At 41.9% G+C, this 14,552-nt stretch overlaps 1 long non-coding RNA gene across 1 annotated transcript in view; it reads right to left on the bottom strand.

Annotated features, from left to right (window-relative positions):
* Positions 1-244: 244 nt before the first annotated feature.
* The window catches only part of LOC130274064 (uncharacterized), an 83,992-nt gene continuing 69,684 nt past the window's right edge, over positions 245-14,552 (bottom strand). Inside the window, exon 3 of the long non-coding RNA XR_008844229.1 lies at positions 245-3,259. This is a non-coding gene — a long non-coding RNA (uncharacterized LOC130274064). The remainder of the gene's footprint in view (positions 3,260-14,552) is intronic.

Below are 14,552 nucleotides of genomic sequence, written 5' to 3'. Positions count from 1 at the left end.
TATATTTTTTATTCTAAATGTGGTGAAGCCAGGCTTAATCAATTAAATAAAGAAAACTTACCTGCTGCAGTTTTCCACTACTGCCGTTCTGGCAGTGCTTTGGGACTCTGTGACACAAAGAAGTTGCTGCTCTCACAGTCACTGGCTGCAAAAGTGACCTGCCTGAGCCAGTGATTGGCTGAGTGGGCACTTCCTATGTGGAGGCCAGGATGTGGTGAAAAGCAGACACCTGGCACATGGGGGAATTTGTAATGTTCAGGACAGGATTTTTTTCAATTTATTTAGCCCAGCATGGCCACATGTAGGTTTTAAAATATATTGATGGATAACTCCTTTAAAGAAGAAGCTACACTTTCAGGGTACGTTCAAAATATCGTGAGGATGTATAAACAGAACCATTTCTTTATAGCTCCAGTGGATTTGAAATAAGAAAAAAAAATACAGATTGTAAAAAGTCTATCATTTTGCAACTGCAGCTCCCATGCACATCTGTATAGTCATAGTACACTGGCCCACCCTTTGTAGTCAGAACCTGCAGTCATACTGTCTTCCAATTGTCCCCTAATTCTATCTTCAAGGGGTATTCCAGCTTTTTTGTATGTTTTAAGGTATGTGCTCCCGATTCCAAGTTTAGGTATGTGTAATGTACAGGTAGTACCTGTCATTGGTGGATCGTTTCCTGGTAAGTATTTGTATGCCCCCTCAGTTTCAGCATTCCTCTGAACTATCATCCCAAGCCTTTTCCAGGATCCTGTGCTGCATCAGACAACTGCACATTCTGCAGAAAGCATGGACTGGTTCAACGCACCTGTCGGAACGTATGGATAGGCTGCATATGTCATCAGGGGCTGGGTTGTCGGGTACAACGAGAAGCCGAGCCCCCTGTGATCAGCCATTGTCTTAAGCACTCATCATCGTGGGAGAGGCTCAACACCACAGGCACGAAAAAGGGGAATATGAACCCCTGACAAGTACTACATGTACATTTGACATATTCAATGGGTAAAATAAGTATTTAACATGTCACCATTTTTTTTTAACTAAATATATTTCCAAAGGTGCTATTGACATAAAATTCACCTGATGTTAGTAACAACCAAAGTAATCCATACAAAGAAACCAAAAGAAATAAGTTCAGAATTTATGTGTAATAATGTGATATGTCACAGGTAGAAAAGTGAACAAGCTTACTGATATTTATTTAATACTTTGTAGCCTTCTTTGGTAATGACCGCTTCAAGAAGCCTCCTGTATGGAGAAACTAGTCGCATACATTGCTTTGGAGAGATATTGGACCATTTTTCTACTCAGTCTTCAAATTTGAAGGTTCTGTGGGCCTCTTATGAATCATGACCTTCAGTTGTTTCCATAGATTTTCAATGGGATTTAATTTTTTTGAAACCATTTGAGTTTCCTTGGCTGTGTGTTTGGGATCATTGTCTTGTTGAAATGTCCACCCTCGTTTCATCTTCATCATCCTGGTAGATTGCAGCAGATTTTTGTCAAGAATGTCTCAGTAAATGTGTCCATTTATCATTAATTCAATTATTGTGGGTACCATTTACTGAAAAGCTGCCCCACACCATGATGTTCCCACCTCCAAACTTCACTGTTGGTGAGCTGTTTTTTGGGTGATGTGCATGGCAATTTCTCTTCCAAACGTGATGTGTATTATGGCATTCAATAAATTTAAATTTTGCTCTCCTCTGACCATACTATATACATCCAATATTTCACTTGCTTTTCCAAATGTTGTGCAGCAAGCAAACTTCAAAAAAGTCTTACCATGCTGGTTATTCAGCAGTGGGGCTTTGTGTGGTGAACACGCATACGGTGGCGGTAGAGTGCAGTACTTACTGTTTGCTAATTGCTTTTTGAAGCTCTCCACAATTGGTCCTTGGCTCTTCACTCCTTTGTCAGAATTCCTGCGAGGAGCACCTGGTTTAGGCAAATTTATGGTGAAATGATTGTCTTTCCACTTCCATTTTATGGCACCAACAGTGCTCACTGGAGCCTTCAAAAGCTTAACAATGACGTTGGTTATAGGCACATTTTATGTTTTGCAACAATTAGGAGACCGCTTTTTGCTTTTACCCATCATGAGAGGTCTTGTGTGACATCTTGGCAATAAGACCTTTTTGTAGGCCATCAGTTGGGACTGAACCAGCTGGTATTAATTCGCACAGACAAGGGGCTGGATTGTCCGTGCTAATAGATGTGTTCAGTACTTTTTTTCTCCTGTGTCATTTCACATTACACATTTACTTAATTTCTTATTTGTTATGGTTTCTTTGTACGTATGGATTACTTTGGTTGTTTCCATCATATGGGGACAATTTAATGGCAATAGGACCTTTGGAAATATATTTGTTGAGAAAAATGGTGACATGTTCAATACTCAAGTTAGCATCAGGGGCACAAGCCTTTAAATGTACATCATGATATCTTATTTTAAAACACTTTGTATGGACACAATCCTTGTTTTCATACATACTATGGAGTGTGAAGCAAACAATGGTAGACACAGCTCTCCCTCTCGCCCACTCCACGACACGAGACTAGGACCGGACCCTCGATCCAGAGTAGCAGCAAAGACAAAAGGCAATGTCCAGCGTGGAGGTTCAAGCAATTCTTAGAAGTTTATTCAGCAATTAGCCAACATGAGAAACATGTTTCTCATGTTGGCTAATTGCTGAATAAACTTCTAAGAATTGCTTGAACCTCCACGCTGGACATACTATGGAGTGCACGCTATTGTGGAATAAACCTTTTAGGAATATATAACTCTTGAAGGTAGTGGGAGATGGAGAAAAGGGAGAAGAACTGCAGGATCAGACTAGACACAAGATTTGTTTGCAGTCTGTAACCATGAGTACAAATAGGTTTAAAAAGCAGCTGTAGAACAAATTGTAAAATGTTTTCAATCCATTTGCAAAGTAGTTTATTTTATTTTTATTTTGGACACATCGGAACAGTAAAACGGTTTTGAAAGTGTACTTTTCCTTTTTATATAAAAGCCAGGAATGACACATACTGGCCTATGAGCGGGCTTCTTGACATTTTCTCTTATTGTTTCATTTCTTCATAAGGGAACTGAACATTGAATTTTCCTTTTTGACGCTTCTCAATATTTTCCAAACTGTGTTGAAAGTGGCATGTTCAAAAGTGATTGTATAAATGCGCATTCATACAACTGACAGCTGTACATAGACAGGAAGTTTGTGTATTTTTCTGTGGGGCACAATGTGAAACATTCCTTCTAAAAATAAAAATAAATCACCAGCTATATAAATATGTTTCTTAATCCTGTATCTGAGAAGAAGCAATATAAATCAATATAGAGAATATTTTGACAAAATTATCTAAAAATATCTTTATTAATTTTAAGGGGTACTCCACTGGAAAACAGATTTGTAAATTACTTCTATTTAAAAATCTTAATCCTTCTTCCAATACTTATCAGCTGCTGTATTCTCCAGAGAAAGTTCTTCTTTTCTTTTTGAATTTCCCTTCTGTCTGACCACAATGCTCTCTAATGACACCTCTGTCCATCTTAGGAACTATCCAGAGCAGGAGCAAATACACATAGCAGACCTATACTGCTCCGGACAGTCCCCAACATGGACAGAGGTGTCAGCAGAGAGCACTGTGGTCAACCAGAAAAGAAATTCAAAAAGAAAAGAACTTCCTGTGGAACATACAGCAGCTGATAAGTACTGGAAGGATTAAGATTTTTAAATAGAATTAATGTACAAATCTGTTTAACTTTCTGGTACCAGGTGATTTAAAAATAAATGTTTTCCAGGGGAGTACCTCTTTAAGGAGAATGCCGCAGATGATATGTCAATTTTGATTCATCTAGGTTGTTATAAATGTAAATACCCTTTACTACCAACAACACTATTGCAAACATCGATTAATGTGGTTTAAGTCCTTCATACAATGGACATTTAAAATGTAGCTTTATTTCAAATGACTTTTATAGCGTGTAGTGTAATCATGCTGAGGTTGACATAGCTGCCCCAAACCTATATTATTTTATTTCCTATTGCTGAATTATACATTTCGTCACATTGGTGATACCAGACAATTAGTTTGTTTTTTTTTTGTTTGTTTTTTTTTGTTTGTTTTTTTGCTTTTTTGTTTTTTTATATTCATATATAGTATATATTAACCATTTTCCAAACTGTAGCGATGTTTCTAATGGATACCTGAAGCAGTTTCTAAATATATGTAAAATGCTTTTGTAGAAAGACTGACTGCCATTTCATTTGATTGTATTCTTTGCAAGCAGTAAATATATAAATGTTTTCATGACTATTTTTAAATGTTTGATTTATATAAATATTTTCATGAAAAGCTTGTCTCATCCCTTCCACCCACTTGCATTAAAATGCATTAACTGAAATTGAAAAGTAAAAAAAAGTTGTTTGACCAGTTTGCATATGCTGTTGATTGGGACATGATTGCAATAAAAATAAAAAAATAAACACATTTTTCATATTTTATTGTTTGAGCAAAGTTAACCATTTTCAGACCGGGTTCATTACTCTTTCTGATCAGGCACCTTTTTGTTTCTTTAGTACAATCATGTTTGAAAGCTCTAAAATGTCTTCACATTTAGGAATTCAAATATATTTGTGCCACATTTTCTGATACCTTGGGCTTTTTGTAATTTTACTTTTTTTTTATATTAACATTTTATAAATTTTATTCAAAGTACAAAGTTCAAGTAAAGTACAAAAACACAATCAATAAACAGGCATCGTAAGAAACGCGGTTGTCGATAGGGTACACACATATGATGCGTACCATCACTATATAAAGTCAGGTATTCAGTAACAAGGATGTTGAATACATTAAAGTGAATAGTTAAAGACATGACAATTCGAACATCAATTAGTCAACTCAAGGTACATGGTCCGAGCTTCTATGTGATCAGGGTAGGTACAATCAACAACAATGTGGTTGGTGTAAGCAACATATGAGAAGAAGAGGAGATGAGGACAGAAAGAAGGAGGAAGAAGAAACAGGAAAGGGTTCCAAAGGGACAGAAGGGAATGGGAACGAGGAAGACTACTAGGTTCGTAAGAAAGAGGTTGTAAGACTTACCCAGCGGGTCAGGAGGGCTTCAGAACAACATGGCAAAGCAATGAGGCATGGTGGCTATTTGTGAAAAATGGGCTGTTTAGGTAGAGGGAGCAACGGAAACCGGACGTGCTGTAGGGCTTGGGGGACATATGTTTCCCAGTGAAAGATGCATGGACGTATAGTCCCTAGAGGATGTAAAATGTGTCCAAGGGTGCCAGACGGTGTTGTATTTGTCTATCTGATTTTTGGAGTCGGCTAGCAATTCTTCCATCCTGTGTAGATGGGAGGATTCTTGGAGCCAAGAGGTAATAAATGGGGAAAGTTGTAATTTTAATTTTGTGGCAAAATGTTAAATAAATTATGACTATGAAAACAGACCAAAGGCTAAACTGATCTGTCAAAAAGCTGAAAATGAGGTTCAAATAACGGTGTGAACACAGCCGTAAAGGGGATGTGTCATCACAAAATGATCTGCTGTTTAAATCAAGTTTTTATGTTAAACACATTTTAAAATGTATTTTAAATGGTCACTGTCAGATATAAAAACAATAGTTTTTCTAATATACTTCTTTAAAAAAACGTTCACATTTTATTAACGAAAACTGCCTTTGAAAATTCCACGACTAGGGGTCCCCATACCTCCTGGAACACTGATGAGTCCCACAGCAGCATTCGCTTGTCCAATGGCTGATTGAGAAAGCTGCAGGAGGAACACCGCTTCAGAGACACAGAATACAGAGTTTTACCAAACATGCTGCCAGCTGTTGCAAAACTACAACTCCAAGCATGCCTCGACACTCAAAGGTTATCTGGGCATACTGGGAGTTTTAGTTTTACAAAAGCTGTAGGCACACAGCTAAAGGCAACACTGCTGCACTGTACCTCCAACTATTCCAAAACTACAAGTCCCAAAGGATGCTACACATAAATGATATAGGAACATAAAATGTATGCATTAAAAAAACACTGTACATTTTATCTGTAAACCTTTACATTAATTTAGGAAGATCTAAGTTATACACTCACCATTTTGTCTTGGTTGATAGAGTACAGGCAGTGGACAATAATCAGTGTGTGTGTGTGTGTGTGTGTGTGCAGCGTAAAACCAGAGAGGAAAGCTGAGTCAGCAGAGTGAGGAAAGGGGAGGAGCAATGTACAGTGCAGGGACTTGCCCCCTCCCTTTGGGAAGATGAAAAGGACAGTGAACAGTGTTAATATGCAATTTTTTTGTGAAATATCAGTGATAGATGCATGAAAATTACATGTACAGTCATGATCGTAAATGTTGGCACCCCTGAAATTTTTCAAGAAAATGAAATATTTCTCACCGAAAAGGATTGCAGTAACACAAGTTTTGCTATACACATGTTTATTCCCTTTGTGTGTATTGGAACTAAACCAAAAAAAGGAGGAAAACGGCAAATTGGACATAATGTCACACCAAACTCCAAAAAGGGGCTGGACAAAATTATTGGCACCCTTTAAAAATTGTGGAAAAATAAGATTGTTTCAAGCATGTGAGGCTCCTTTAACCTCACCTGGGGCAAGTAAAAGGTGTGGGCAATATAAAAATCACACCTAAAAGCAGATAAAAAGGAGATAAGTTCCCTTAGTCTTTGCATTGTGTGTTTATGTGTGTGCCACACTAAGCATTGACAACAGAAAGAAAAGAGACCTGTCTGAGATCTTGAGAACCAAAATTGTGGAAAAGTATTAACAATCTCAAGGTTACAAGTCCATCTCCAGAGATCTAGATTTGCCTTTGTCCATAGTGTGCAACATTTATCAAGAAGTTTGCAACCCATGGCACTGTAGCTAATCTCCCTGGGCGTGGACAGAAGAGAAAAATTGATGAAAGGGGTCAACGCAGGATAGTCCGGATGGTGGATAAGCAGGCCCAAACAAGTTCCAAAGATATTCAAGCTGTCCTGCAGGCTCAGGGAGCATCAGTGTCAGCGCGAACGTAGACATTTAAATGAAATGAAACACTCTGGCAGGAGACCGAGGTGGACCCCACTGCTGACAGAGACATAAGAAAGCAAGACTTCATTTTGCCAAAAATGAACTTGAGTAAGCCAAAATCCTTCTGGGAAAATGTCTTGTGGACAGATGAGACAGAAATGGAGCTTTTTGGTTAAGCACATCATTCTACTGTTTACCAAAAACTGAATGAGGCCTACAAAGAATAGAACACAGTACCCACAGTGAAATATGGTGGAGGTTCAATGATGTTTTGGGGTTGTTTTGCTGCCTCTGGCACTGGGTGCCTTGAATGTGTGCAGGGCATCATGAAATCTGAGGATTACCAATGGAATTTGGGTCGCACTGTACAGCCCAGTGTCAGAAAGCTGGGTTTGCATCTGAGATCTTGGGTCTTCCAGCAGGACAATGACTCCAAACATACGTCAAAAAGCACCCAGAAATGGATGGCAACAAAGCGCTGTAGAGTGGCCAGCAATGAGTCCAGATCTAAATCCTATTGAACACCTGTGGAGAGATCTTAAAACTGCTGTTGGGGAAAAAACGCCCTTTCAATAAGAGAGATCTGGTGCAGTTTGCAAAGGAAGAGTGGTCCAACATTCCGGCTGAGAGGTGTAAGAAGCTTATTGATTGGTTATAGGAGACGACTGATTTCAGTTATTTTTTCCAAAGGGTGTGCAATCAAACATTAAGTTAAGGGTGCCACTACACAGTGGTCTCCAAACTGTTTTCCTCCAGTTGTTGCATAACTACAACTCCCAACATGTCCTTCGGCTGTCTGTGCATGCTGGGAGTTTTAGTTTTGCAACAGCTGGAGGCACACTGGTTGGGAAACACTGAGTTAACTAGGCAGCACAACAACTGATATTTCAAAGAGTCAGTCAAAAAATGTCTCACAGTTCTTATAGACCTTTCTTTATATATTCATAAAACAAAATATTTATTGGTATGCATTAAAAATTGGGACTTATTTCTTATCGTAACTAATCACAAAAATAATAAGATAATCATGCCACAACACCTAATGTGGTCTGTAATTAACCAGGAGGTCAATCCCGACTATTGTATAGCGATATTGTACAGGATGCATGAATAGTGTCCGATAGATCTCCCAGGACACGCAGATATAACCAGACACTAGGTCCCTTGATAATAGTCCCCTGATCTTGCACCCGGCCAGAAAGATCAGAGTAGAGCAAAGTGAGAGGGGATGGGACAATCACCCTATTACCAACATTATGTATCCATCACAACATATAACACCTCTTGTGAAAATAAGTGAAGATAAAAAAAAAAAAAACATTACAAACTGTTGTCCTATAGTTCCGACGCGTTTCCCCCCATATGTGGTGTCAGGGTTTCTCAAGGAACGTTTTTTGTAGACAGTCCAATAATAGTGGACAAATGTCAGAGTGAGGCTGGCTAAGAGATGGCGCCGATAGACCTGTGTGACAATAAAGCAGGATAAGCTGGTGTGCATAGAAAGCCATTATGTTTTCATAAGAACGGATCACTATAAGAGTAACCTTCACCTACCTCATGTGTTGATATTCATCATAATGGTCAGGCGTACACTCCGGTCAGTGTGTATCCAAACGCGCCTTCACATCTTAGAGTAGCTTGGAAACACTGGCCTTTTTAGATGTAGTGGTCAAAAAAGATGGCTGTGGAGGATTAACAACCAGTATATATCGTAAACCCACGGCCACCAATAATCTTCTAAGGTGGGAAAGTCACCACCCTGTCCCATTGAAACGGGGTATACCAAAGGGACAATACCTACGTCTAAGACGTAACTGCTCTGATACTGAGGACTTCATTAGGCAAGCGGGGGACCTCAGGGAGGTCGAGAGGAGATACCCCGAACGAGTGCTCCGGGGGGCATATAAGATTGCCCTGAGGAGCAACAGTCCTGACCTCTTAGCACCCAAGAGAAAAACTTCAGAGTGTAAAGACAAACAGATTAGAATGATACCAACATATGATGAAAGATCTGACGGGGTGCAAAACATCCTGGGGTGCTACTGGATAATCCTGAGATCTGACCCCCATCTAAAAGAAGTTCTATCAGGACACCCCTCCGTCACATTCAGGAGGGGCAGGTCCTTACAGGGTCGACTGGTACACAGTCATTTCCAGTTACTGCCCCCCCCCCCCCCTGAATCATGGCTAAATAGAAAACCTAGTTGCACCTTTAAATGTGGCGGTAAATGTATTGCGTGTCCCCATATAGACAGGTCTAAAACATTTACCAGTGAGAAGACGGGAATCACATATAAGATCAGGGACTTTGCAAACTGTAAGACATCAAAGGTAGTATATTTGTGCAAGTGCCCATGCCCTCTCAGCTATGTGGGTAAGACCACACGGGAGCTGAGGCGTAGGATCGGTGAGCACCTGGGGGAGGTACGTAAATGGAGAGAAACGTCAGTAGCCAGACACATGGGGGAGACTCGGGTCCTGAAGTTTCAGGCTAAAGAGGTGATTCGAACAACTGACAGGAGAGGTGATATTGATAATAAGATTCTGAGGAAGGAAATGGAATGGATCTACAGACTCCAAACTGTAAGTCCAAACGGTCTAAATGAAAGTCTGAATTTTTCGGCATTCATCGAACAGTAAACCTTAGGGTAAACCGGTCGGATTGAGTAGCAACATGGGAGATGTGGACTAGTTGGTGATATTGACATTTCTCATAAATACTGTGAATTTGTCACGGTAACTATCTTAATTTAATTTGCGAATATCAAGTTGGAATTATCAATGGATCTTGCATTTCTGTATCGTGATTTGGCATGGGCTATTAAATGTTTAGGAGGACCAAGAGGATAGGGTATTATTGTGGCTATCCCTTTAATTTCCTATAGAATCCCCCATTAAGGGCCCACACCTAGCAAGAGTAGGGACCGTCACCGTGGTTGAGGCCACCCTATTAAGGAGGTGGGTCCCTCAAAAGGCAGGGACAGAGGTGTGGGATTAGACTTCTGTCTCCTGCCTTTACATTTCTATTTTCTTCTAATTGACATCTTACCCCGGCCATTTACCATGTAATATCGAAGCTACTGGGGAAGAAGATCTTTCAAACTATACAGGGGGCGCCTGCTTTCTTGAGTCATTTGTATCTCCATTTCTATATAGACTTAGGGAGAGGGTCCATCATAACAATTATGTATATAAGGAATTAAAGACACTTCAGTGGTCATCAGTGATGTTGATTTAGGATCGTAAACTATTTATCTATATATGCCAGAGAAGTTGCATCTAAATTGTTCCAGTGTTTATTTTATATTATAATCCAAAATATATCCCTAAATCTATATACCGTATATACTCGAGTATAAGCCGAGTTTTTCAGCACGATTTTTCGTGCTGAAAACACCCCCCTCGGCTTATACTCGAGTGAACTCCCCCACCCGCAGTGGTCTTCAACCTGCGGACCTCCAGAGGTTTCAAAACTACAACTCCCAGCAAGCCCGGGCAGCCATCGGCTGTCCGGGCTTGCTGGGAGTTGTAGTTTTGAAACCTCCGGAGGTCCGCAGGTTGAAGACCACTGCGGCCTTCAACATCATCCAGCCCCCTCTCACCCCCTTTAGTTCTGAGTACTCACCTCCGCTCGGCGCTGGTCCGGTCCTGCAGGACTGTCCGGTGAGGAGGTGGTCCGGTGGGATAGTGTTCCGGGCTGCTATCTTCACCGGGGAGGCCTCTTCTAAGCGCTTCGGGCCCGGCCTCAGAATAGTCACGTTGCCGTGACAACGACGCAGAGGTGCGTTCATTGCCAACGTAATTCTGCGTCATTGTCAAGGCAACGCCTCTATTCCGGGCCGGAAGCGCGGAGAAGAGGCGCCCCCGGTGAAGATAGCAGCCCGGACCACCTCCTCACCGGACCACCTCCTCACCGGACAGCCCTGCAGGACCGGACCAGCGCCGAGCGGAGGTGAGTACTCAGAACTAAAGGGGGTGAGAGGGGGGCTGGATGATGTTGAAGGCCGCAGTGGTCTTCAACCTGCGGACCTCCGGAGGTTTCAAAACTACAACTCCCAGCAAGCCCGGACAGCCGATGGCTGCCCGGGCTTGCTGGGAGTTGTAGTTTTGAAACCTCTGGAGGTCCGCAGGTTGAAGACCACTGAGGGCGAATGATGAGAAGAGGATGATGAAGGAGGGGGGTGTGGGGATGATGAAGGGGGGTGGGGATGATGAAGGGGGGGGGGGGGTGTGGGATGATTACAAGGGGATGATGAAGGGGGGGGGTGTGGGATGATTACAAGGGGATGATGAAGGGGGGATGTGTGGGATGATAAGGGGATGATGAAGGGGGGATGTGTGGGATGATAAGGGGATGATGAAGGGGGGATGTGCGGGATGATAAGGGGATGATGAAGGGGGGATGTGTGGGATGATGACAAGGGGATGATGAAGGGGGGATGTGTGGGATGATAAGGGGATGATGAAGGGGGGATGTGTGGGATGATGACAAGGGGATGATGATGATGAGGATGTTAATGACGGGTCTGGATGATGACAGGGGGGGGGATGAGGTATTTCCCACCCTAGGCTTATACTCGAGTCAATAACTTTTCCTGGGATTTTGGGTTGAAATTAGGGGTCTCGGCTTATACTCGGGTCGGCTTATACTTGAGTATATACGGTAGATTAATAAATTTACTATCTTCTCCTACATTTTGGTCTGTCTCACCATTTCCATGCCAACTTGACATAATGCAAGACCTGTGTGGCTCTTAAGGTTGGGCAATAGCTGGCCACCGTTTATTACAACATTAGGCATATTACACTAAAGTGCGGAGAACTGCTCTATCCGGGACCCCTATGACCAACGTTAATAAAATAGACTAGGACAAGAGGTTAATTTACAGTGCTTATCCGTAACTCTCTAGCCATTAGGAGCATCCGCGGTACTCGCACCGCTGAACGCGTGTGATTATTTACATCACGTGTCAGCGGTGGAGATACGTTATACGCAGCGCCCGTTGTTATGATTTTGCACGCATGCGCATTGACGTATCGGCGCGTAGCGTGCGAAATGATGGCATTGTGGATTAACTGTCCAGGGTATCGGAGTGCATATTGGTAAGTCCATTAGTCTTACTACATAGGTGGTACTTTGCGTAGTTGGTACCATATAGAGTAGATAACGTTGACGCGCTGGCCCGGAAGTGAAGTCCTTGCCGGCGTGTACCGCGAGGTGTATAAAAACAATACACAGCCGCAATATCAGTGCAGGCGCGTTTGGATACATACTGACCGGAGTGTACGCCTGACCATTATGATGAATATCAACACATGAGGTAGGTGAAGGTTACTCTTATAGTGCTCAGTTCTTATGGAAACCTAATGGCTTTCTGTGCACACCAGCTTATCCTGCTTTATTGTCACACAGGTCTATTGGCGCCATCTATTAGCCAGCCTCACTCTGACATTTGTCCACTATTATTGGACTGTCTACAAATTAGTTCCTTGAGAAACCCCCGACAGCACATATGGGGGGAAATGCGTCGGAACTATAGGACAACAATTTGTAATGTTGTTTTTTATCTTCACTTATTTTCACAAGAGGTGTTAAAAGTTGTGATGGATACATAATGTTGGTAATAGGGTGATTGTCCCATCCCCCCTTGCTTTGCTCTAATCTGATCTTTCTGGCCGGGTGCGAGATCAGGGGACTATTATCAAGGGACCTAGTGTCTGGTTATATCTGTGTGTCCTGGGAGATCGATCAGACACTATTCATGCACCTTGTACAATATTGCTATACAATAGTCGGGATTGACCTCCTGGTTAATTACAGGCCACATTAGGTGTTGTGGCATGATTATCTATTATTATTTTTGTCACAAGTAATTAGTCACGATAAGAAATAAATCCCAATTTTTAATGCATACCAATAAATATTTTGTTTTATGAATATATAAACAAGGGTCTATAAGAGCTGTGAGACAAACACTGAGTTAAGTAACAAACTTTTGTTTTGCAACCAGTGTGACTCCAGCTGTTGCATAACTATAACCCCCAGCATGAATGGACAGCCAAGTGGCATGCTGGGAGTGTTAGTAGTATGTCTCCAGCTGTTGCATAACTACAAGTCCCAGCCTGCCCTTTGGCTGTCACTGCATGCTGAGAGTTGTAGTTTTTGCAACAGCTGAAAGCACACTGTTTGCAAAACACTGAGTTAAGTAACAAACTCTTTTGTTTTGCAACCAGTGTGCCTCCAGCTGTTGCACAACTACAACCCCCAGCATGCACAGACAGCCAAAGGGCATGCTGGGAGTTGTAGTTTTGCAACAGCTGCAGGTCCCCTCCCATATGTGAATATACTCGCACTGCAAGTTTGAGATGCAGCAAATTTTCCGCTGCAGCTCATACTTCTAGTGGAAAACTCGCTGTGAACCTCCGCCTGTGTGCATGTACTCTAAAACACTACACAAAATAAAAAGTAAAAACACTACATATACACACACCCCTACACAATTACCCTCTCCCAAATAAAAATTAGAAATGTCTGTTACAGCAGTGTTTCCAAAATGGAGCCTCCAGCTGTTGCAAAACAACTCCCAGCATTGCCAGACAGCCATTGACTGTCCAGGCATGCTGGGAGTTTTGTAACAGCTGGAGGCACCCTGTTTGGGAATCACTGGCGTAGAATACCCCTATGTCCACCCCTATGCAAATCCCTAATTCAGGCCTCAAATGCACATGGCGCACTCTCAGTTCAGAGCCCTGTTGTATTTCAAGGCAACAGTTTAGGGTCAAATATGGGGAGAAATTGCCTAACAAATTTTGGGGGGCTTTTTATCCTTTCACCCCTTATTAAAGTTGGGGTCTACTCACACATGTTATTGTAAAAAAATAAAAATAAAATGTACACTAACATGCTGGTGTTGCCCCATACTTTTCATTTTCACAAGAGGTAAAAGGAGTGAGAGTGCCATGTACATTTGAGGTGATTTGCACAGGGGTGGCTGATCGTTACAGCGCTTCTGACATAAACACAAAAAAAACACCCACATGTGACACCATTTTGGGAACTACACCCCTCACAGAATGTAGCGAGGGGTATAGTGAGCCTTTACACCCCGCAGGTGTTTGAAGAATTTTCGTTCGTGAAAATGAACAATTTGCATTTTTTCACTAAAATACAAAAATTGTAACACCATTTCATCTGAGTATATAAATACCCCATATGTGGATGTAAAGTGCTCTGCGGGTGACTTAAAGGGCTCAGAAGAGAAGGAGCGCCATTGGGCTTTTGGAGAGAGAATTTGAATGGAATTTTAGGCCATGTGCGTTTACAAAGCCCCCATGGTGCCAGAACAGTGGAACCCCCCCCCCACATGTGACCCCCATTTTGGAAACTACACCCCTCACGGAATGTAATAGGGGGTGCAGTGAGCATTTACCCCCCACAGGTGTCTGACAGATTTTTGTAGTGTGCCCACAGTGCACTTCCACACTTGGGGTATTTCCAT

The sequence above is a fragment of the Hyla sarda genome, chromosome 5 (genome assembly GCF_029499605.1).
Source record: "Hyla sarda isolate aHylSar1 chromosome 5, aHylSar1.hap1, whole genome shotgun sequence".
Classification (NCBI taxonomy): Eukaryota; Metazoa; Chordata; class Amphibia; order Anura; family Hylidae; genus Hyla; species Hyla sarda.
Note: the sequence above shows the minus strand (reverse complement) of the source record. Positions and strands in the feature narration are given on the sequence as shown.